At 40.6% G+C, this 24761-nt stretch overlaps 2 pseudogenes; one reads left to right on the top strand and one right to left on the bottom strand.

Annotated features, from left to right (window-relative positions):
• Positions 1-202: 202 nt before the first annotated feature.
• On the bottom strand, positions 203-2507 carry LOC112305725 (chromatin assembly factor 1 subunit A-like; annotated as a pseudogene).
• Positions 2508-8016: 5509 nt separating this feature from the next.
• LOC112305755 (acyl-CoA (8-3)-desaturase-like) lies at positions 8017-13307 on the top strand (annotated as a pseudogene).
• Positions 13308-24761: the final 11454 nt, after the last annotated feature.

The following is a 24761-nucleotide window of genomic DNA, read 5'->3' as shown; positions in this document are numbered from 1 at the left end:
AAGCAGATATATACACAGCTTTGGGGGAAAATTTCTACAAATATCAAAAAGAATGAATCAAGCATCCTATATACTTTCCAATCCTTGGTGGGTAATGGGTATGCAAAGCAGGACAAAGTGCTCTTCGTAGGAATCGAAGGACTTCCAAGTATCTGAGAAAACCCTAACCATTCTATTTACACGCACTGGCCAGTTCGGGTGCTCAGGAAGGGCCAAGTGAACTGGGGGGTAGGGGGTTCTCATCGGTGTCCATTCCCACAGGTCTTCCAGCTCTAGGAATGCTTCCACATGGGTCCTAGGACTCAGCAACATCTGAGATGTCCATCATTACACAGCTGCCATCCTCCTCCTCTGTGTCTGCCTGGAAGCCATCCAGGTGCCCAGCTCCTACCTGCCCATAATGTCTGCTCTTCTTCATGAACTGGGTGATGCACATTCTGCCTGTTGAACTTCCTCTTCAGCCAGATGGGTGTCCCCTGGCTGGGCCCTGTGGCCAGGACACTGTCACTGCCAGTGGGCACCATGGTGACACAACTCCACTGGCACAGTACAGTCATGTGCTCCTGATCAAAGCTCTTCAGCCCCTGTGGGTGAACAAACCAGCACATCCTGAAATCAGCCCTCTTCTCACACACTGAGTTCTCAGAAATAATCCACTTGAGCCTGGCCTTGGAGGGTGGTGTAGTCCTCACTGGAGGTGGGGTCTGTGGGCAGGAAGAGCCAGGGCTCAGAGTGCTGGTGGAGCTGTTCTCAGGACTCCTGGTGTCCTTGCTGAGCAGTCCTTGGCAGCAGCACTCTTGGAATTCCCAGATGATCACTTTGCTTTCATTCACATTCCCGTGAAACAGATGGAGCAACTGGGCCAAGATGTGCTTGTTCTTCTCTCTCTTGGAGGCCTTGGGCGTCTGCTCCTCCTCAGAAGGGACTGTCTCTAGAAGGCATGCCATGAACTGCTCTAGTACATTCGGCTGGCGCTGTCATCATTGTCTGTAGCCCAGACACAGCCAGCCTTCACAGGCTGGATGGATCACATGGAACCACTTGCCCTTGGCTAAAAACTCATCCCACTCCTTGGCCTTCAGCCTCTGGACAACCTTGTAGTTCTCAGAATCAGCACATTCCTCAGTTACTCCTTCATCTTCAGACAAGTACCCATGGGGCACCAAAAAAACAACATCTTTGTCTTCATCATCTCCTACTTCATCATCGTCATCCACCTTCACCGTGAGAGAGAGACTCTCCCAGCTCCTCCTCTTCCCACTCTTCATCACTGTCTACCTCATAGTCCAGGAGCTTCCTGTTTTGGGCTTGGGGACCCCTTGGATGGAAGATCGTCACCCTCTCATTCCACAACCCCTATTATGACAGTCGGTGATTCTCAGAAAACTGTAAGAGCTTCATCCCGTCAAACTTCTTCCTTTCAGGAATGCCATCTACTTTGCTGCTCTCCATGATCTGCAGACAGCTATGGAGGTGGGGAAGGGGCTAGGGCTGCTGTGCTGATTTTCAGAAGCAAACCACCCCTCAGGTGAGCTAGGAGAAGACGAAGAGCTCGGGGATGAATAGCTGAAGACAGAATCTTCTTCAGGGTCAGACTCCAGCATCTCGTTCCCCAAGGGCACGCTCTGGTCCAGAGGAGTTACTGGAGACTTGGCTCCAGGTTTGATACCCAGGATATCCTTCAAGACCACCATGGACATCTCCCTTTTAAACAAGGTGTCCCCAGCTTCACTCCAACCATCCTGGTCCTTCTCTGAGCACGTTCTCAGACCATCTATCAATGTGGCAGCTTTGAGCTGCTTTCTGCCCATTGCCGCTCCTCTCTGTGTCCCCTGGGCCAGCACCCTCCTCCTGTTTGGTATGCAATGTCTAAGAGAGTCTCCTCAGGAAACACCATGTCATCCTTCTCACTAACATTTGGCAGCGCCCTCTCATCTTCAGCTTCTTCTCTGACCCCATTTACAGTCTCCTCCAAGGAGGGATAGTCTGCAGAATTTAGTTAACTATTGGCCATAATGTCATTTGGTTGGTCACTCAAGTCCTCCATCAAATCAATGGCTGTGGTCTTGCCAACAGTGGTTTTGACTCTACTTCTTAAAAAGTTATCTAAGAGACCCTTCTCATTGACAAGTTTTGGCCTAAAATTTATGTCAGAACCCATATGAAAGTTGTTCTCCAAGTTGTCCCAAAAGGTTTCTACATCAGGAACTTGGCTTTGTGTGAGAGCACTTGGAGAGCTTCTTGTGTTGTCTGATCCATCCTCGGTTTTCTCCTTTGGGGACAGATTCAGGTACTTCAAGGGCAGACAAGATAGGTTTCAGGTTTGATCTCTGGTCAAGGTGCAAACAGGAGGCAATGAATATTTCTCTGACATTGACATTTTTCTCTCTCCCTCCATTCCTCTCTCACAATAACTTCTTTACTGGAAACGCCAGTGGGTCTTTGCAATCCATTCCTGTGGCTACTCCCCTGTTGCTTGGCACCCTGTACTCTTGCTCCTCCAGCATCATTCCAGCAGGAGCTCAAGGTCCTCGAGAATTTAATTTAGAAGCAAATTTATTCTGGGCATTAACTTCTCCTCAGTAATTTAATAATTAGAGGGTGTTCTGATTGTGCAAATCTGGGTCACATTTTTACTGTTGGCATTGTGCTGTCTGGAGCATTTTTATATTGAAATTTGACTGAATATATAACTCCTGTTGAATTATATAAATGAATACAATTTGAGATAGGGAATAGAATAGGGAATACATTTATAATTCATCATAGTAGATAGATTTTTGAATGTATTCTTCATCTCTTTCATATCAGTCTGCAGCAAAATTTGAATTATTCACTGTGATTCAAAGAGGATAACAAGGAACAACGGATGGTGATAGGGGCTGACTTCACAAAGATGGGAACAAGACTGAACTTAAAAACTGGAGTTCTCTCCTGCACCCTAAGTTTCCCATAAGCTTGGCTATCAAGACAAAGTGTCAAGAGACAGAGAGCTGTGGAATATAAGAGAATCATTCTCTGACACATTATATTCCAGTTTCAACCCCTAACATGGGAATTCCTGCCTCCTCCTATCTCATCACTCATTGCTCCCAATGGAAGAAGGAGCAATTGGTGAGAGCTACCCTTTCATGGGGAGAGTAAAAGTGTTACTAAATTTTTTGTGAACTCCTTCATTTATAAAATAGTATCTTCCTTTGGCTACTGTGACTCCATTCTCTTCAAATACTTCTCCCATCACTTTTGTCTATTCTTTCTCAGTATCTCCTTCTACACATCCTTTCAATGGGTCCTCCAGGGCACCATTTTTGGTGTTTTCAGAGTGAACTTTTCAAAATGCAAATAGAGACAGGATCCTCTGGCTTAAAAATCTTTCAGTGGATTCATTTAGCTTTCAGAGTGAAAACTAAACTCTTTAGCTTAGTCTGTGAAGCTATTCATGATCTGGTTTCTGAAGTCCTCTTGGAAAGAAATGAGACATGATCGTCTTTACAGATTTGAAATACCAGTTTGATAGCAATGTAGATGAACATAATAGGTATCTGGAAAATATTTGTGAATTAATGAATGAAAGAATGAGGATATGAGATCCTAACTGAAGGATGTGTTAGAAAAAAGTAAAGAAGGAAGAGGAACTCAGAGATAATAAATTGGTAAATCTGTAGCAAGGGTAAGTAATTAAGTAGAGGAGGGATATTATAGTTGGTGGTATCATTTTTCAGGAAAGAATCACAGGAAGAACAATTTTAAGAATGAATTCTTGAGTTCAGTTTTAGCAATACAGTTTCCAATCATAGTCCAATATGAATTCTTTGTTCCACCCATTTGAAATCATTTACCCGCACACATAATTCATCTTCCTCTATATTTCACACCTGTTCTGACTGGCTTGAGTGCAATTCCCCACCTTTTTGTTCCTGACCATTTTTCATTCTTTGAAACTCATTTTACATCTTTTCCTCTCAATCCAGAGTCAAATTACTTTCATAAATTTTTACACCCATCCATCCATTAATGTACTGAGTATTTAAGTACCCACTTAATAATTTGTTAAATAATAATACTTATTAAGTACCTACTGTGTGTCATGCACTGTCCCTGCTCTGTATCCCCCTACTTTTAAAATAATACTTAATACAAGACTGTACTTGCAGGGATCATTTCTATAGTTCATTAAAATAATACTTAATACAATATACTATAGTACTTGATTTATAATATATCTGCCCCACAAATTATAAACTCTTTGAATGTAGGTACACTGCCTTATTTGACTTAATCTTCCAATCACCCAGCTTGTTATAGGCACATAGAAACTGCTTAGAAAATGACTGTGAAGAAATGAATGCAAGAAACCTATAATAGGCATAGCTGTTAATCTCTGGACAATGTTCCCTTTGAAAAATCAGATCCTTGTAGATTCTCCTCTGACAAAGATAAAAAAACAGACATAAGATAAATGTCAAATGTCAGAAATCAAATTTGCATCAAGCTGAATGACGTGGGCATTATTGGGATTAATAAGTAAAAGAAACAGAGAAGCCGTTGTAACAGGACATCTCTCCAGTCAAATTCATAACAGCTAAACAATTACCTGAAGTGTCTTTATGTATCTTTAAGAGTGAATTTCTCTGAGCCAGAGTTGGATTCATAAAAGAATACAACTTGGTGAAATAATTTTAGTGTTATCTTTACTAGGCCTTTATTGCATTGTGAATGAATCTTCTATTATCTCAAAATATATCACAACTTTATTATAGCTGCAATTCTATAATTTTCTTTTGCTATTAAATATTACTGTCTTGAAAATTCTTAGAGGACTACTGTTTGAATATCAAGTTATAATTTTCCCCATGTTTTCCAGATATAAATAAACAAGTTACATAAAAATGCCCATTTGATTTTATTGCTACATTTAATAATAAGTTGTCCAAGTTTGTCTAATGAAGATCAAGATCTTTTTGTTATTAATAACTTCTAAATTTGTTTAAACTTAACATTTTTCTCTTTTATCTCTTTTAATAACAGATGTGCACTCATTTGTTAGTATTTCTTTATCACAAATATTCCTGAAATTTGTCTCATTTGTTTTTATATATAGCAATTAGAGAAGAGATTAAATATACTATATTTGAGGGCAGAATGGCAAACACACATAGTATTGTACTACAAAAGTAGTGGCATTTAGCTTTAAATATAAGTAAATTATATGCATAAGTCAATAAAAATGTACAAATGTATTTAAAGGCCATAGGATTTTCACTGACCTAATTCTCACTTATTAATCAGAGGGATTTGCGGGTCTAATGATAAATGAGGGAAATTTTATAGAATATGACAAATTGGTTATGAGAAGTCAAGAAAGGTTTCTAGCCTGGCTGACTAGGAAAAAGAATAGGTGTCGACAACAGGAAGATCAAAATGAGAAAGAAACAATTTTTTTTTGTGGCATGATTTTTTTTATGTTTACTTTTTTAAAATTTTTATCCAATTAACAGTTGTCGTCTGCATTTTCTTCCAATCCCTCCACCCCACCCCATCTGAACCCACCTCCCTCCCCCACCTCCACCCTCCCCCTTGATTTTGCCCAGGTGTCCTTTATAGTAGTTCCTGTAATCCCCTCTCCCCACTATCTCCTCCCCACTCCCCTCTGGCTATTGTTAGATTGTTCTTAACTCCAATGTCTCTGGTTATATTTTGTTTGCTTTTTTCTTCTGTTGATTATGTTCCAGTTAAAGGTGAGATCATATGGTATTTGTCCCTCACCACCTAGCTTATTTCACTTAGCATAATGCTCTCCAGTTCCATCCATGATGTTGCTAAGGGTATAAGCTCCTTCTTTCTCATTCTACACAGCAGAGAGAAAAAATTTTACTAAAAATCAGTAAGTACGGCTTTAGGGATGTTGAACTGGATGTTGCAGCAGGATATCAAAATGACAATGAAGATTTAGCCCATACTTAGAGCTGTGAGAGTGGGATTCAAGGAGTAAGCAACTGAAATAAAATGCATGTATGAGAGTCTATTATATAAGATGAGAATGTATAACATGGATGAGAACTCAGAGAGTAGAGATTTAGAACAAGAAGAAGGCAGAAGTAGTAATGGAGCAAGTAAACAAACAAGAACCAAAAAAAAAAAAAAACCAAAACAGTGTATGTAGCTAAAACAGTACTGGAACAGGGCAGAGTTCACTCAAGTGAGTCAGAGTCAAAAGCCATCCAACATTGGGGCGACACTGGAGATTCTCAGCTCAGTCTGGGACATGATTTTGACATACCACTTTCCTCCACTCTACCATCATCTTTATTAGTGACCCCTTTCTCTTGATAGTAGAGGGATTGCTAAGGTGCTGTTCACTCCACCAAAGGCTGCACTCCAAATAACTACACTGGCTACAGGAAGAGTTCTTCTCCCAGAGGGGCTTTGTGATAATGATCCTCTTTAAAAAGCAGGAACTCTTTTCACTGCCAGAGGGCATCCTCTGTCACCCTCCAAAAAAGACCCATCTTGCTTGATTTCCCTTGCTTTAAGGAAGGAGGAGTGTGTTAGTCAGAATAGGCTAGGTTACTATAACAACCCCAACCCTAAATGGATTAACGAAACAAAAGTTCATTTATCTTTCTGTCACAAAGTCTTTGCACTTTGGGTGACTCTCCAGGGCAATCCTCTCTTCAGTCACACAGAAATCCAAGAAACTTGGATCTTATGACGCCACTGTTTCAACATGTGGTCCGCATGTTCACCACTGCAGGAATAAAAAGAAGCCGGCAGGTTGCACAGGGGTGTGGAGGGTTTATTCTGTGTCCATTTGGCCAATCTCAAACTATGTTTTTCAGAATCCCTTTCCCCTTTAAGTTTTCCAGTTAGATGTGGTCAACATAAAAAATACCCCCAAAATTTGGAAGGCAGAAGTGAAATAGCAGTGATTACACTCTGAAAGTCATCATAGCTAGAGATCGTGAGAGGCAGATGCAGAGCATTAGTAGATTCCTCTGTCTTTGCTCTCCCCACGCTGAAAATAAATGCAGAGGGGCAGAAGGCTTTAGCTTCTTACTCACCTTCACTCCATTACCTGGCTACCAGCCTTTCTAATCAATAGTAATACCAAGCCCACCACCAGTCATAGAGGCAACCAACCACCTTCCACAGACTTCTGCTGTTTCCCTTCACACCCCACACTGGCAGACGGGCATATCCAGCTTCACGTAGTCTCTCACAAGTACCACTTTAGCCACCTGTGCCAGCGCTTCAGAAAAACCTGGTCTGTGATTTTCACTGATCTCCAAATCGCCCTTTCGTTTTTTATTTCTTTATCTCTTACAAGTGTGTAAAGTCTTGTTCCACTAATACTCAAAGTGGTTCTATCCCTCTGACTGACACTAACTGCTGTAATTATTGGTACCAAGAGTGGTTTCAGGGGAACAGTAGTTCAAGAATGAGAAAAAAAGTTATCTGACTGAATAGTAATAATGACATTGATGACCCTGTTGGTGGTGATAAAGGGATCTCTGGATTTTGCAACATGCAGTAGCAAAAATGCCACTTAAATTATCATTTTTACTCAGAGGCCTATAGAAGGCAAGGCATTGAGTGATCAGCATTTGGTCTTATAGAAATTTACAATACAAATAAAAATATAGATCTAAATGGTTGTTTTCAATGCATGAGAAAACATGGAGGAAAAAAATGACGGGCTCAGGAAGTTAAATTCTCATCTCTAGGTCTGGTAAGGAAACAAAAGTTTCTCCATCTGTCCCCAAAAGGTACCCTGATTTCTTTAGTTGTAGGTGATGATTTCTGGAAACAAAGCCCAGATTCCAGGCCCCCAAACGACTGAAATACAACCCCAGTCAAAGTTCCAACTTGATAGGAATTGACAGAGCGTTAATTGACAGAGTGGGACCTCAAGAGTATGATGGGCAGGTTCCCAGGAAGTAGAACCTGGTCTCCCTGGACTGCGCTGGTCTTCCTTTGCCAGTAAGAGCAGCCCTTTCCCCTTGTTCAAGCGTGGAGATGGCCTCTCCTGATCAAGGGATCTACCTGATCAAGACCAACTCCCAACAGCTCTCCTTGCTTCTAGACCTACAGCCAGACTTAAGTCCTGGCAAGCCCTGCGAGGTCAGGTTCAAACTAATGACCATACCGACCCAAAGACTTGCAAGGTATGGTGATCATTTTTTTTTTAATCCACAGAAACCTGAGTAGAGATGTATGACAATGTAGATATGTAAGCATGTTCAGTTGCAGAAGAAAAATTATGTTTTTTGGGGCTAAATTTGTTGATATGGCAAGGACCAATTGGAACTTTTAACTATTAGTATCATAAGCAGCAGAGCCAAAGCAGTAATTAAAATGATATGACCAACAGAGATCCTTGGCATTTGACAATTTATAATGTTGTACCTAATATGAGCCAAGTACTGAAGTCCTACTTGATTTGTATAAACAAAAATTATCTTGGGAAGAAGACTGAGTGTCTGACTCAAATCACTAAAAGTCATAGCTTTTTAATCAAGGCCAAGAGCCACCTGAGTGAAAGGAAGGCTGAGACCCTTGAGGAGGGACGCTGGTACATTGCCAAATAATACGTTATAAATATTTTTCTTAGCCCTTCCTGAGGGACATGGGGTGTTTTACCAGAGTGGCCATGCATTATAGGGGACAGAATAACCAGACCTTGGGGGAATTATTGGACACTAGCTCTGAACGGAGATAATTTCTGGAGAACCAAAACGCCATGGTGGACCACTAGCCAGTCACAGCACAGGTTTCCGAAGTCAGGCCATTAATGACATTTTGACTCAGGCCTCTCTCCCATAATCCCAGTGTGTCCTTCAAATCAATCCATGGTTCTTTCCCCACCTCTGAACCACATTATTGGATAAAAACACAATAAACAATTGGCACAGTCTCTGCAATGTTTTCCTTTATTATTTTCCTCTCTCCTGTTCCCCTAATGTAATACATGTTAAAAACAATTAACCTAATATGTTAATATATAAGTTAGATGGTATCAAAGGAGTGTGACTTACCCAGCAAAAGAACGAACATCCCGAAAATGAATGAAATGACTCTGGGACTTCGTGTTCTTGTTTGGAAGAACATATAACGTCAGCATGTTTTCAGGTGCATGTAGCTGCATCGTGTGAGGTAAAACCATGATTTAGCATGAGATATAAATCTGGTTGAAAGCAGTACGAATGGATGCCACACTGACAAGAGCTGGTCTGTAGCTGTTTTGTATTTTATCAAGTGGGCTAATTTGGAACTATGTTTCCCAGAATCCTCTTCTCCTGTATGGTTCTCAGTTAGAAGGGGTCCAAAGAAACGTCAGTGTGATTTGGAAAGAGAAGTGAAGCAGCAGCCATTACTCTTTGAGGGTCATCCTAGATAAAGGCAGGGAGAAACACAAAGGTCTCCCAGATCTCAGCTTGTCTTTGACCTTCCTGATGTCGAGAGACAGATGCAGACATGCCAGTAGATTCAACCTGTTCTCACTCTCCCCTACTCTGCATTCAGCTCTATTTCCAACCTGCTAACTCTGCCAGTAGACAGGAATCCTAACCATCACCAGACACAGACACAGTAACCTTCCAGAGATTTTCCCTCCAGTTCTCCATCGCGGTTCTACTACAGCAGCTACAGATGTGTTGCTTCACAAACTCTCTGGCGAGCTAGTTTGTCCGCCATGCCAGTACATCAGGGAGGCTGGTTAGTGCCTCTGTTCTCCAGCTTCTCCCACAATTGTGCAAGGTCTTGTTCCTATCACAAATCCCTACTCCACAGTACTCAGAGAGTGTCTGCTTCCCTCAATGGAGCCTGGCTGATACAGGAGCTTCTCAGGTCTGCAGCCACATGGGGAGAGTCCAAAGGCCAGAGTGTCCACAGGGTACTTACCTGCAGGGAAGCTGGGGAAGATTGGAGAACTTTGACAAGTAAGCTGTAGTGATGTCAACCATTTATTTTTCATCTTTAAATGCTAAGTTATCATTTTAAAGAAAGAAAAGATAATGACTATGTACTAATTATTTTTAAAACTGCCAAGAATATACAAGGGGGACTCCCCCCAAAATGGAGTTTATTTATTAAAATTGTGTATTTATTCTTCCAAGTTTAAACTTATTCCATGCAATAAACCTACTGAGACATTTTTCCCACTGCTCAAAACAGTTTTTGAACTCGTCAATTTTTAATCCTTTTAGTGCTTCTGTTGTTTTTTGTTTCACCGCTTCCTATCAGCAAAATGTTTCCCTTTGAGGACTTTTTTCATCCAGGGAAACAAAAAACAATAGTCTTTTGGGGTGACATTGGGTGAATAGGGAGGGTGGGGCACAGGGGTCATGCCATTTTTGGTCAAAAACTAATAAATACTCAGCATGGTGTGGGCAGGTGCACTTGCACCCATCATGAAATGGACAAATGGGTAGAAAGAGTCTTTAAAAACAATTCACTGAAACCAAATTCAGCCTCTCACAACAACACCAGCTAGTACACTGATACTGATGGGTTCCTAGAATACTCACCTAGCGAGGGAAGCCTGCACTACAAGGTGCCTGCCCTCCAGAAGATAATTCTGGTCATTTTGGGGTCCCCTCTTGTAAAAGCTATATCATATACTCAAGGCATTCCTTTCACCCCCACCCCCCAGTGATCCACTTAAAAGGAGCCCTTTTTTTTGTACACAGGGAATAGGACACAAGGTTTGGATTGAAGTTATATTACACTTCTCCGCAGAGTTCATTTACACTCTACCCCATCACTCATCCCAGGAGAACACAAACTGTAAAGGTGAGTAAAAGGCCATAAAAAATGCCTTTTAAAAGAACAGGTTTAGCATCCTCGTTAATGGCAACAAAAAAAAAAGAATAAAAGGAAAAATTTGGACTAAATGGTGAGTAAACAGAGCAAACAGTATTCTGTTAACAAGTTAAATAGAGGGAAGAGAAAGGACAGCAATATAAGACAGAAAAAAAGTCCTTGTAAGATTTTTCTGAAATAGGGAGGATCTTAAAACTGTTTATAGAACACAAGAATGATTTTGGTGAAATCAACTTCACAACAACAAAATAACCAAGATTTCAATGGTTCATACATAAAAGATAAAAGACTAGAATAAAGAGCATAAGGACAGAAGTTATCTTAAAAATGAGGTAACTCATTTCCCTCGCGTACAGAGAGGGGTAAGAGCAGGAGCAGAGATAGAGCAATTCCAAACAGAAAAAAGTACAGCTCCTCTTCTTCTATCTCTTTTTCTCCCTTTCCCTGCCACAACATGAACACACACACACACACACACACACACAGAGGTTTTTTGTTTCAATAACCATAATAAATCATTAACACAAATCAAATTTTCAAAAGGACCATCTTACCTATCTAAAGGCATGTCCTGGTTGAATCTAAATTAACATTAGAAGTGGGAGGCTAACAAAGATGCCCTCCACCCCCCGGCCATTGCCATTATACCCTGACTCATAAACAGAAAGAGAGACAGAGAGAGAGAGAAGAGAAATGAAAGGATGAAAAAGAGGGGAGAGGGGGAGAGAGAGAGAGAGACTGAGACTCTGAGTAATTTGCATGGATAGAAATTGACGTGTATAGAGGAATTTGGGAGATGGAGAAAAAAGATATAAATAGCATAGTATCTCAATATGTTAGTTAGGAAATTATCTAAACCCATCATCACTTTTAGTTTGACTTTATTTAATTACAGCCATCAAACTGTGATTTCCAAATAAAGGGAAAAACATAATTAAGAAAAACATTAAAATATAGCCTATTCTTTAGCGGTCACTCTAGAATCTCATAGCTAAACAGTCTATTGGCAGGCTTTGAAGAAAATGATGAAACTTGGCTTATAGCTGAAGCTCTGTTACCAAAAATCAAAGCATAATTGTTGCAAGAACTATGATGTAACACAGTGCATCAATTTAACTCTTTGTCTTTAAAACCTCCATAAAAATCAATCACACTGTTATACACTATTTTCAGGTGGTAATAATAGTAATACTACTACTAATAATAACTAACATTACTGAGAGAACCCTGTGTTAGACACTTTACTAAGTATTATACTTATTTCATTTAATCCTCCTTAACCCTAGAAGGGAAGCACCATTATTATCTCCATCTCAAAGATAAAACTGGAGTTAAGATATTAAGTGATTCCCAGGTTATCAGCCATTACAAGGGCAGGATGTTAGGGATACCTTTGTGGCCTTCCACATCAACAAGGGCCTTTTGAGGAAGTGCATGAACTCTCTCCTGATTGGAGAACTGTTTCCAGAGCAGCCCAACATTCAGCTCACTAGGAATAAAGAGCTATGGGCCACGGTGGAACAGACCGGCCTTATATCTTCTTCAGCCCAACCATGTCTTCTTCCTGCTGCATCTACTACATGTCCTGCTGTTGAATGCTGCTGCCTGGCTCACCCTTTGGACCTCTGGGACATCCTCGAGCCCCACCTCCACTGAGCAGTGCTGCTCAGCGCAGTGCCTGCCCAGGCTGGCTGGCTGCAGCATGACTTTGGCCACTTGTCTGTGCTCTGCACCTCTATGTGCAACCAGCTGCTACACCATTTCCTGATTGGCCTCCTGAAGGGGCCCCTGCCAGCTGGTGGAACCACGTGCACTTCCAGAGCCATGTCAAGCCCCACTGTTTCCACAAAGACCAAGATATCAACAAGCACCCCTTCTTCTTTGTCCAAGGAAAGATCCTCTCTGTGAAGCCTGAGAAACAGAAGAAAAAGTACATGCCATACAACTACCAGCAAAAATACTTCTCCTTGACTGGGCCCCCAGCCATGCTGCCTCTCTACTACCAGTGGTATATCTTCTGTTTTGTTATGCAGTGGAGAAAGCGGGTGGGCTTGGCCTAGATAATAGCTTCTACATCCTCGGCTTCTTCACTTATGTGCCACTGTTGGGAGTGAAAGGCCTCCTGGGCCTTCTCTTCATGGTCAGGTTCCCAGAAAGCAACTGGTTTGTGCGGGTGACACAGATGAACCAGACTCCCATGCACACTGACCACCACCTCCACCCAGCTCCAGGCAGCATGCAGCGTCCACAAGTCCATCTTCAATGACTGGTTCAGTGGACACCTCGACTTCCAGACTGCATACCATCTTTTCCCCACGATGTCTCGACGCAGTTACCACAAAGTGGCTCCCATGATGCACTCCCTGTGTGCCAAGCATAGCACAGAGTTCCAGTCCAAGCCCCTGCTCTCAGCCTATGTGGAGGACATCGTTTGCTCACTGAAGGAGTCCTGGCAACTCTGGCTAGATGCCTATCTTCACCAATAACAGACAGCCCCTCCCCCCATCTGGAAGAGGAGCCTCTGGAGCCAAAGCAGAGGAGAGTTTGAGGCACAATGCCACTACAATTCAAATCTTCAGAGGTTGGTTTGAGGAGCTAAAGACCCTGGCTCAAACCCCTCCCCTTTGTCTTCTAGGCAGGTCTATGACCCAAAGAGGGTGGGAGAATATGCAAGCCCACTGGAAGAAGAGATGGAGCTGCTGGGGCAGGCATGTGAGTTTTGTTTATTTTTTCTAGTGTGTCAAATACAAATGTTTGGTGAGCAAAGAGGGAATCAGAAAGGTGTCAGAATAGGGAGGCCCCACTGAGGGAGATAGAAAAGTGTTAGAAGAATAGGGAGGACCAACTGAGCCCAGAAATCAGGAGAATTGGCAGTAAAATTCCATCCAGGAAAGGGGTGAGCTCATGTTACTGATCCACTTCTCAGTGTCTTCCCCACCCTTCCTTGCAAACCTCAGATGTTCGCAGGCTGGAGGGAGTTGGAGCAGCTGAACCTTTCGAGCAAGATTTAGAAAGGAAGCATTAGTGCTGAGAATTCTGAGGCCTGGCAGAAGGCCGTGCCTGGGAGCTCCGCTTGCTTTAGGGCTGTGATCTCTGTTTGCCTCAGGCTCCCAGAGAAACGATTTCTCTACTTTTAGAAGCAGGCAGGGTAAAGGCCAGGACTATGGTATTGAAGACATCCGGCCCGAAGGATCCTGCACTACTGATTTTGGTCCCATGTTCCATCCAGCACACCCAGGGAGCAGTAGGGCCTTGATCTTGCCAACATGCCTACCAGAGAGTTGCTGCCCATTAAAACTCCCTTCAGCTTTTGCTTCACCTCTTCTCAGCAGCACCCAGGGAGTGAAGCACTCCTAGAACAGGGAGTCCACTTCTTGCTCTATAAACAAGTGAGCAGATGGGGCGACTTAATTTCCTCCTCCTTAGAAACAAATGTGGGCTCCAAATGGCTTCTCTTTGCTTCCCTATGATTCCAAGTTTACTCCCATAGCAGTCAGTGAGCACTAGTGACCAAGCTGGGAGATAATTATCTCCCAATTAGCTGGGAGATAATTACCGGGAAAACACAAGTTTGAGGGAAAGAATATAGGGCTGTAAGAAATTTTCTTAATGTAAGCTATTTACAGCATTACTTTCAGGCAGGAGCAGTGGGGTTAATTGTAATCACATCATAGTTCTCCACCAGAAATGGGAAGATAAAGGCACAGAAGTTTGGGATCACCTGTTGGATCCTTAGGCATCTTACTCTGTCAACTCTACTCAAATACCTTCTCTGCTGGACATCAGGTAGGGATTTAGGGTAATCTCTTATCAATCTAATACTGAAATGCAATTTTTTCATCTCCTATTTTTAAAAGGTAAAATCAGTTTCCTTCCCATCACTATTGGTTCCCTATACACTCAAAGCTTTCATTTACAATGGAGGGGCAGATAAAGTACTTCTCAGATAAGGTCAAGTTAAAGGAGTTCATCATCACCAAGCCCTTATTATATGAAATGTTAATGGGATTTATCTAAGAAAAAGATAAAAAAATATGAACAGTAAAAATAACAGCAAGCTCACAGTTATTAACAACCACACCTAAAACAAAAACAAAAGCAAATGAAGCAAACAACTAGAACAAGAACAGAACCTCAGAAATGGAGATCACATGGAGGGCTATCAGCAGGGGAGTGGGAGGAGGAGAGGGGCAGGGCAGGTACAGAGAATAAGTAGCATAAATGGTAGGTAGAAAATAGACCAGGGGAGGGTAAGAATAGTATAGGAAATGTAGAAGCCAAAGAACTTATATGTATGACCCATGGACATGAACTATAGGGGGGGAATGTGGGAGTGAGGGGGTGGGCAAGATGGAGTGGGGTGAAGCGGGGGGAAATGGGACAAATGTAATAGCATAATCAATAAAATATATATTTTTAAATAAGGTAAAATCAGTTTCACCCATATCTAGAGAGCAAGCATAGGGATGTGCCCCAGCATCCCACCTCAACTCCAGGGACTATGGAGTTCCCACACCCACTCTGTCCAGGTGAGTGGATTATTTGCCTATTCAACAGCATCTGCCTTGAGCACATGGAGCATTTGGGATGTTAGAAGGAGGGAAGCTCCAATTAGAAGGACAAAGCAGATGCCTGGGAGAGTTTGCATTTAGTTTGGGAAACAAAGGCAATCAGGGAGGTGAAGGTCCTAAGGTGAGTTGAGATGGCACTGGAGGCACCACCTATGGGAGGGGTGTGGTGATTACTTAGAGGTTTGTCAAAACAAAGAAAGATTGAAAAACCAAATAGATGGGGGAGAACAGAAGAGTTTAGATCCTTTTCCATTTGGGTAGGGTCTGGGTTAAATGAGAAGCAGAGTTGAAGCTTTCTATTTTCATTGGCTTCCTCACTCCGGAATAGGTGCCAATCTTTTCCCATCCCTCTGTTTCCAGCTCCCTAAGGTTTGGGTGTGATGTCACCACACTGTCGAGCTCTCTGGATTTGGGCCCAGGCTGAGCAAAGCCCATGAGCTTGCTGAGCCAAGTCCAGGTCCTCAAAGCACCTCACACCTGTGGCCCTCTCTCCTTATCCTAGACCAGTGTGGTCTCACATGGCCAAAAAGGGACACACCAGTGACAAAAGGCTCAGACTGTTAAAATGGTAATATGAATGACCTCAAATCCAATGACAGATGAGAAAACAGGCTTATCTATAAGTTGTCTCCAGTCACAGATTGAGGCAGAACCCACATTCGAACTCACTTTAGAAAAACTCCAACTTCTGTGTTTGCGTTTGTTACTTTCACTTTCCTACTCCTGTGCCAGAGGTATTATTTTCTTTAACTAAGTCCAGCATCAGTACCCTTTCTGTAAGTGCCAATTTTGATACCACATCCTGAAAAAGTAAGGCTGAAAACTGAAGTTAATTTTGGCTGAAAAAAAAGACTAAGTGATTAACTCAAGGTCACATAGTAAGAAAGGAAAGAACATGTAAACCCACAACTCTCTGACATGCAGCTCTGGGTTCCCCATCACTAACATATGCCACATTCTCCCATTCAGACTTCCAGAAATGTTCATCCAACTATAAGCACTGTGCAACCCCCAGCAAAAATGTCTTTCATATAGATTTTATTAATTTTTCATGAATGCAAATGTGTTATGAACCTTCATACATTATTTTGATTTTTTTCCTGGCCTTATCATCTTTCAAGAAGACAGTCTCTGTGAAGTCGGGCTTCATTTAAATTCAACCCAAGTTGAAAAAAGGTTGCCACTCTCCTGAGTACTACCAATTTCTGGTACAGAACTGCTGATCTAGTTCTAAGTAAGAGATAAATTCACCTGTAATCTTTTGGGTACAAGTTGAGTTATTGTTTATGTCCCATATATATAGAATGCTGTCCTTTCAAATAAACCATTTCTTATTGTAAATAAGGAATAAAAATGCTTGTGCTATACCTTAGAAAAAATGATCCATACTACTTTAAGCTTGATTTTTATATCTTATAGTGAATACCTCACATAGGTTCACTCTTAGGAAATATAAGAATATCACTTACTCAACCAACCCTACATACACCTTAATTTGGAAAGTAAAGTGGGTAGGTAGAAAGTAGCTGTCTCTACTTACACTAAATCTGATAAAGAAGAGGAGAAAGCTCATAATTATCTAACTACATGATATTAGATAATTTTTACTGACTATTATATTGATGGCATATACACATTGATTTTGGCTGATACAACATAGGGTCAGCAACACTAAAAAATCTACTGATTAGAGATATCAGAATTATAACTTGTGACACAAACTTCAGATTCAGCAAATATCCCCAAGATTCTTATCGTTTTGTAGTATTTATAAAGATAAATTATTTAAAGTACTATTATAAAATTTAGTGATTATTACAAAATATGGTATAAAACTCCAAAAGGCAAACACTAAATGGTAAAGAAAACAGTCAGAGTTGTAGTTATAGTCATCTTAATTTGGTATAAGTTAATGAAAAGTAATTACATCCAATTGGATTAAGTAAGAGCTATAGGTTAAATAAAAGAAACAGATATGTCAAGAAAAATATTCAGGGAAGAATGTAAAAACCTATGTTTTAATAAGGTATGTTCAATCGCACAGAATAGAAATCTAAATCTGTTTAATGAAAACAGAGCCCAATATAAAGGAAAATGTGCAACTTTGATGCGCATTCAAGGAGAGAAAATGAAGACTGCAAGGATCCCAGGAATGACCTGAAGGCAGGAACTAAGGCACGTCTCAGCGTCTCCCAGAGCTCGCCCGCCCGTCTCTGCTCAGCTTCCTAGGCTTGAGCGTAACCCACCATAGCCACATCTTCCTGACCTCAGCTCTCACCCCAGGCTGTTATTTCAAGTACAGTTAGTTGTCCAATCTTATCCACAGGGAACACGTTCCAAGCCCCCGGGGGATCCCTGAAACTGCGAATTGTACTGAACCCTGTATACATACTCTGATGTTTCCCACACAGCCATATGATAAAGTTGGATTTATAAGTTAGGCACAAAATGTAAGAGATTAACAACAGTAACTAATGATAAAATAGAACAATTATAACAATATGCTATAATAAATGTGGTCTCTCTCTCAAAATAACTTATTATACTGCACTCACCCTTCTTTTCGTGGCGGTGTGAGTTGACAAGATGTCTCTGTGATGAGGTGAAATGGGGGGAATGAAGGTATGGTGATGTGCCATGAGGCTACTAATGATCTTCTGAGGTACCTCAAAAGGCAGAACAAAATGAGCACAAATTTCTTTTTCTTTCTTCACCATTTCATGGATTTGTTCTTACTATAGGTCTTAGCAACCTTGGCATTCAGTTTTTTCTTTCCTTGTTGAAAACTTCCACTTTTTCACTTAAAAGTAGCACACTACAGCTTCTCTTTGGCATATATTAATTGCCAGCATCATGGCTCCTGCGTTTTGGGGCCGTCATAAAGTAAAATGGGTCACTTGAACAGAAGCACAGCAATACCACAGTTCATCCGGGGACCGAGATGGCTGCCGAGTGACTAATGAGCAGGGCGTGTGCAGCCTGGATACGCTGATGCTGATGAAGGGATGATCCCTGTCTACCGTGGGAAGGAGAGAGCAAGATATCACGTGAGATTTCAGTATGCTACCAGGGATAGCTGCAATTTAAAACTTAGGAACTGTTTATTTATTTCTGGAATTTTCTATTTAATGTTTTCAGACCTCAGTTGACAGCAGGTAACTGAAACCACAGAAAGCAAAACTGCGGATAAGGCAGGGACCACCGTGCTCACTCTCCACGATGAGCTTGCTTCCCAGCCGCCTCACAGATGGGCTGCCAGCCTGTCCACCAGGTTTTCATCCCAAGGCACATCAGCGGCAGCATGGGCCCAGCTGAAAGGCAGTTTTAAAGAAGGAAAACTTTGATAAGAAAAAACCCACCAATGTGTACATCTGCCTCCACCTACAAAAAGGACAACAGAAACAAACCGCAAAACGCAGTCTTGCATTAGCCTATATATTTCAAGTTCCAGTGAGAAAAAAAAAATATGGTGGCAAATGGGGCCTGCCCAATTTTTTTTTAAAAAACAGGGATTCCTAAAAAAATTTACTTGGTCAATTGTTCTCCCATTTCTAAGGCAAATAAAATAATTTCATTTTTAAATTACTGTTAGTTGAAAAACAATGCTTTTTTAAAAAATTTTGGGTTTTTTAAAATTGTAACAATGCTTTTGATTTTGGTTTTTGAACTTGACAGAGGCTGTGTGAATTCCATAACTAAACTTAACAGCTTCAACATACACATTTTCAAATGGACAGGTCTCTAAATATCATGTAGAAATTATGAACACATAACTTAGGCCACTGTTTTAAAAAATACTTAAATGATATCCTGACAGTAGAATTTCTATTGTAGTTTAAGAAAAAAACTTAGAGTTTAATTTTAAATTGGGTTTTACTAGATGAACTCATGAAATATGAGTTATTAATTAAAAATCAAAAGTTTCTCATTCTTGTCATTATGCCTCCTTTGTTTATTTTTAATATTCAACTATCAAACAATGCATATATAATATTATTCAAAGTAACTACCAAAGCCGTATGAAACTGTCATAAGCACTTTTGTTTCAGAGAGGGGGAAAGGGAGAGAGGAAGAGGAGGAGAGAAACATTGGCAGTTGCCTCCTGTATAGGCCCTGAGTGGGGACCAAACCCGCAACCCAGGCATGTGCCCTGACGAGGAATCCGGTGACTTTCAATTTGAGAAATGACACTCAACCAACTGAGCCACACCAATCAGAGTTAGAAACATTCTTAATTCGTCTTTTTTTTTTTTCTTAGAATCTATACATTTTCTATTTTCTGTGGAATTCTTAGTACTATGTTTTCACAAAGGAGGCCTTTTAAATTCACGGACTGATGGTCATTTTTGGCGGTCTATCTTTCCTTTACCTACAATTCCATAGTTTTATCAAGTGCCTGATTTGGGAAAAACACCTTGGTTAGTGAGGCAATTAGGTTTTAAAGTGGCTTTTAATCAGTGATTACACTTCCATTTTACTCTCTTTTTCTTCAATTCCCTAACAGATGAATAAATACATACATGAACTGGTAAGTCCTTAGGTAATTGAGAATTGATTACTTCTCCTAACAACTTACCTACTTTAATTGGTTCTCCTTAGCTTTATATTCTCTTTATTGCAGGATTCCTCCCTTAGCAATCTTTCTCTGTGCACATTGAAATGACAAGTTAATGCCAAGAAAAAAAACCCTAAGTCTTTTATACATAATTAATCACAAGAGTCATCTTGAATTGATCCTGTTTCTTTAAATGGGGTTAATTGTAGAAATTTGGATTTTTTTATTTTTGACACAAAAAGTGTGATCTATAAATTAAAAATTTATAAATTAAACTTTATTAAATTTTAAAACTTTTGCTCTGCTAAAGACACTGATAAGAGAATGAGAAAAATAAGCTACAGAGTGGGAGAAAAATATTTGCAAACCACATATTTCACAAAGGACTAGTATCTAGATTATATTTTTTAAAAAACAACTCAATATTCAACAGGAACAGGGCCAACAACCCAATTAGAAAACATGCAAAAGACATAAAGAAACATTTCTCCAAACAAAATACACAGCTGACAACAAGCACATGAAAGACAAGCAGCATCATTAGCCATTAGATAGCACTGCATGCATGTCAAAATAACTAATATAAGAATATTGACAACAAAATACTGATGAGGACATGGAAAACTGGGATCACTCATAGATTGCTGGGGTGATATAAAAGGATACAGACACTGTGATAAAGTTTGGCAGCTTCTTAAAAGAATAAATAGTGTAGCACCATGGCAGTCAGAAATTGTACTCCTGGGCATTTATCCTAGAGAAATGACGAATTAGGTTTATAAACAAATTTGTACCTGAATTTTTATAACAACTTTATTCATAATAGTCAAAGACTGTTCACGACCCAGGTGTTCTTCAGTGAGTAAATGCTAAACACACTGTCACATTCACACCGTGAAATACTACCCAGGAATTACAAGGAGTTGCACTGGGTAAAATATATCAATCCTAAATGATTATATAACATACGATTTCATTTTGTAACATTTTTGAAATCACAAAATTATAGAAATGAAAAACATTAGAGACTGACAAGGAAAGAGTAGATGTGATTATTAAAGGGTGACATGAGGGATTCCTGTGGTGATGAAATCATCTGTATCTTGTCGGTATCAATGCCAATATCCTGGCTTTGATATTGGGCTATAGTTTTATAAAATATTATCCTTGGAGGAAACTGGGTAATGAGTGCATGTGGTCATTTTGTATTATGTCTTACAACTCCATGTGAATCTACAATAACTCAAAATGTTTAATTAAAATAATCCACATAACTAAAAAAGCGTAGAACACTAGGAATGTTCAAGGTCAGGGTAGAAAACAAAGATTTTTCTTGAAGTTTTTTTTCATTGTTTGATAGCTAGATGTATTTGAAGGTACATATCATAAGAAGGAGGAAGAAAAGAAATTTTTGCTTTAAAGGATAAAACTAGAAAAAAAGTATTACAGGAGTTAGAAGGAAAGAGATTAAGGCTCAGTGACAGAGAAAGCGCGTTTTAATAGTAAACTAAGGATGCCAACTCTAGAATGGGTTGCCTGGAGAAGTAAACTTCATGTAATGCATTCAAGTAGGAAGAATGTTGCAAAACAGATTGCATTTGGTGGAGGTTGGACTTCAACTGGGAATCACAAACTCAAATGTCAACAGGGAGCTAGCGAGGTAATAAACATGAACTACTGAAGCATTCTGGGAGAAAAATAAAGAACAATACGGAGCAATGGGGTTGTGGAAACTGGAGGGTCCATCTGCCACTCAGCTCGGAGATATCACTGCCTGTGTGACTACTGACTTAAAGGAATTCAAGCTTCAAAGTTTTCAAGAAAAGCGAGAAATCAGCTTTTTATATGAAATCTCCCAATAATCAAAAATGTCTTTGGTAATTTACACATTATGTTGAAATACAATGAGGTCTAAAACTATGTAGTCCATATGAAATTTATCTGAAACCTATGCTACTGTTTTAATTTTCGCACTTCACATTCATCACAAAAATAGATGGTTTCTATCATTGCATCCCTGCATTTCAATTTCCAAAACCTGTTATACTGGTATCTCATCAGAGATTTCTTTTTCCATGAAAACATCTTGAATAACTATCACATTTGCTGTAATTCGTATTTGATAGTAAGGTAGGAATTAGACCAACGTTTTTCTATCAAACTCTGCATATGATGGTCCATTTATTATTTTTTTGGAGGTCATTCATGAAAGTTCCAATTTTATTGCAGAATATATTATCTTTGGCACATATTTAGACATAAAATAATACATTTCATTGTTCAAATTTACTTCTTGAAGGTAGGTGTTTTCTTCTAACGTGACTAACACTTTCTTAAACGTGTCAAGTCTTACATTTTCTTTCTTATCCTCCTATTGCTTACATCAGGTTACACTAAACCAAGTGGTGAAAAGCAGTGAGTTTACGAGACCCTGCATCAAATCCTGTGATTGCAAATACTGCCAGCCCCAAGTCGGGATAAGCGGGCTGCGGGGTTTCCTCCGTCCTACCTTGCACAGACTTACCACCAGAGCTCTCAGCACTTCCCAGCCTCTCAGCAGGCCTTTCCTGCTTGCATTTTCAGCACCATTAGTGTTTCCGTGGGACTTTTAGTGAGCTCTCCAACGGGCACTGGTTGGAGATATCCACCCACCACTTTGCATTCAAACAGAAATAAAGAAAACAATCACACAAACTCTGTGTGTTCATGCCTTTTATGAAACTGTGGCCTTCGGAGGAATTCGCATTGTAGGTCAGCTTAACTGGGATATAGAAATGAATGGAAAAGATAAATGGCTCACACTCATTCCCTTCCTTTTTCTCAGTTTCAAGTAGATGTTACGGAATGTGTCTACGATGCCATGGCACGGTCCTAGGACGGATGCAGAGATGATACAAATTAGGTGGAGTGACCAAAAACATGGCAGGGGACATCTGACAACAGAGAAGAGTGAGGACTCCCCAAGCTTACAGAGTTTTCAACTTCTCATTTATCCATCAAATACTGAGGTTTGGAGCTGTGAAAATAACGTTGTGTTTAAAGAACACAACATTCACAGAATTTGTGTAATTTTATCCTGAGGATGAAAACACACACACACACACACACACATACACAAAGGGACCCTTTTGTCCATCAAATAAAGTAAAACATTGTAAAGAGCCACCCACAAGGCCTCTGACAATCAAATACAGTGCTTTTTAAACAAGTAGCAAAAGACAAAGTGTCTAAGGAAGGTTAAGATGTTTTACTTCCACAAAAAAGAGAGAGTCTGAGCCCGGGCCAAGTGGCTCAGTTCATGGGCACATCGTCCCACACGGCAATAGAAGGAGGGGCCAATTCCCGGTGAGGGCACTTACCTAGGGAGCGGGTTCGGGGGTGCATGTGGGAAACAATTGATAAATCTCTCTCTCTACCCACTTCTTCTCTCTCTATAATTAATAAACATGTCCTTGGGTGAGAATATTTTTTAACAAGAGTCTGAGAATCAAAACCTAGTTTCAGAAATGCCCTTATGCCAAGAATAAAAAGGTGGGACACCGTTGTACTCCGGCAGTGTGTCCCGGGCGGGGCTCCTGACTTTTCAAGACAGCACGGTTTTTACTTCCTAGTTTCTGAACTGGGCGAGATGTGTTCTGCCTTCGGTCCCAGGAAGCTTTGTTTCCTTTAACTTATTTCTTTGCCCCATCAAACTTCTCCACACTTAGTGAATCTTTTTAACCCACTGCAGCTCCAAATAGAACACATCCCTTTCTTTCCTCTCCACTAATGTTCATGAATGCATGTTTTCATAGAAAGAAAAAAAGACTAAAAATTGCATGTCCTACTGGGTATTTCAGCTTCAAAAATTAGTTTTGAGGACACAAGGTTCATTGAAGATGGTTGCCCGGATTCTGGGGAGGACCGTGTGGAAACCTCAATACCAGAACAGTCTTCTCAGATCCGGAGACGCCACAGAGCAGAGCAAAGGGAGAGCCATGCTCTCTGCTATTTTAGGTAACCTTTTAGTCCTGAAAGAACAAAGATTACCAAACAATGGACAATTTCTCTCAAAGTGCAGTTTCTCTGCTGACTTTGAGTGTTACATCTAAGTCTAGAGAATGCAGTAGCAACAGTGTTACTTAGGCTTTTCACTTTTTTCAACCTACAGAAAAAAAGGAAGGGTATTTCTTGTTCAGCTGAATTACTGGATCAGCCTCTTAACTGACTTCTGCCCTTGCCTCCCTCTCCCTCTCCAGTTTATTCTCCGAGAGCAGCCTGAGTGAGCTTTTAAAACACATCAGATACTAAGTCTCTTCCACTCAAAAAATGCAATGGCTCTGCCTGTCAATTGGGATTAAAGCCCAAGTTTTATACCATCTACTCACACATTCATCTCGCTTACTGTGCTGACCTCATGGACCACGCCCTCACACCCCTCACTCTGCTCCAGCCACAAAAGTCCCTTTGCTCTCCTTCAAACACACCTGGGAGGCTCTAATCTCAGGGCACCTGCACTGGCTGAGCCCTCTGCTAGGACCACTTTCCCACAGACAGCACTGTCTTCTAGGCTTTGCTCAAACAGCAGCATCTCAAAAACACCTGCCTCCACCACCCTACAGAGCTCAAAATCCCTTCTTTCTTTTATTGCTACTATACCTCCACCTCCTTGTAACCCTGATTTACTCTTCATTTGTCCATATGATTTATTATCTCTTTGGTGTACTGGTTGCTTATAACAGAAATCTACAAAGGCATGGGAGACAGTTAAATTTATTGAATAAATTAATTAATGTTGAATTGGTTAGTATTCTTTTCTTTGACAATAACAAAAG

Source organism: Desmodus rotundus, chromosome 2 (assembly GCF_022682495.2).
Source record: "Desmodus rotundus isolate HL8 chromosome 2, HLdesRot8A.1, whole genome shotgun sequence".
NCBI classification, from domain to species: Eukaryota; Metazoa; Chordata; class Mammalia; order Chiroptera; family Phyllostomidae; genus Desmodus; species Desmodus rotundus.
Note: the sequence above shows the minus strand (reverse complement) of the source record. Positions and strands in the feature narration are given on the sequence as shown.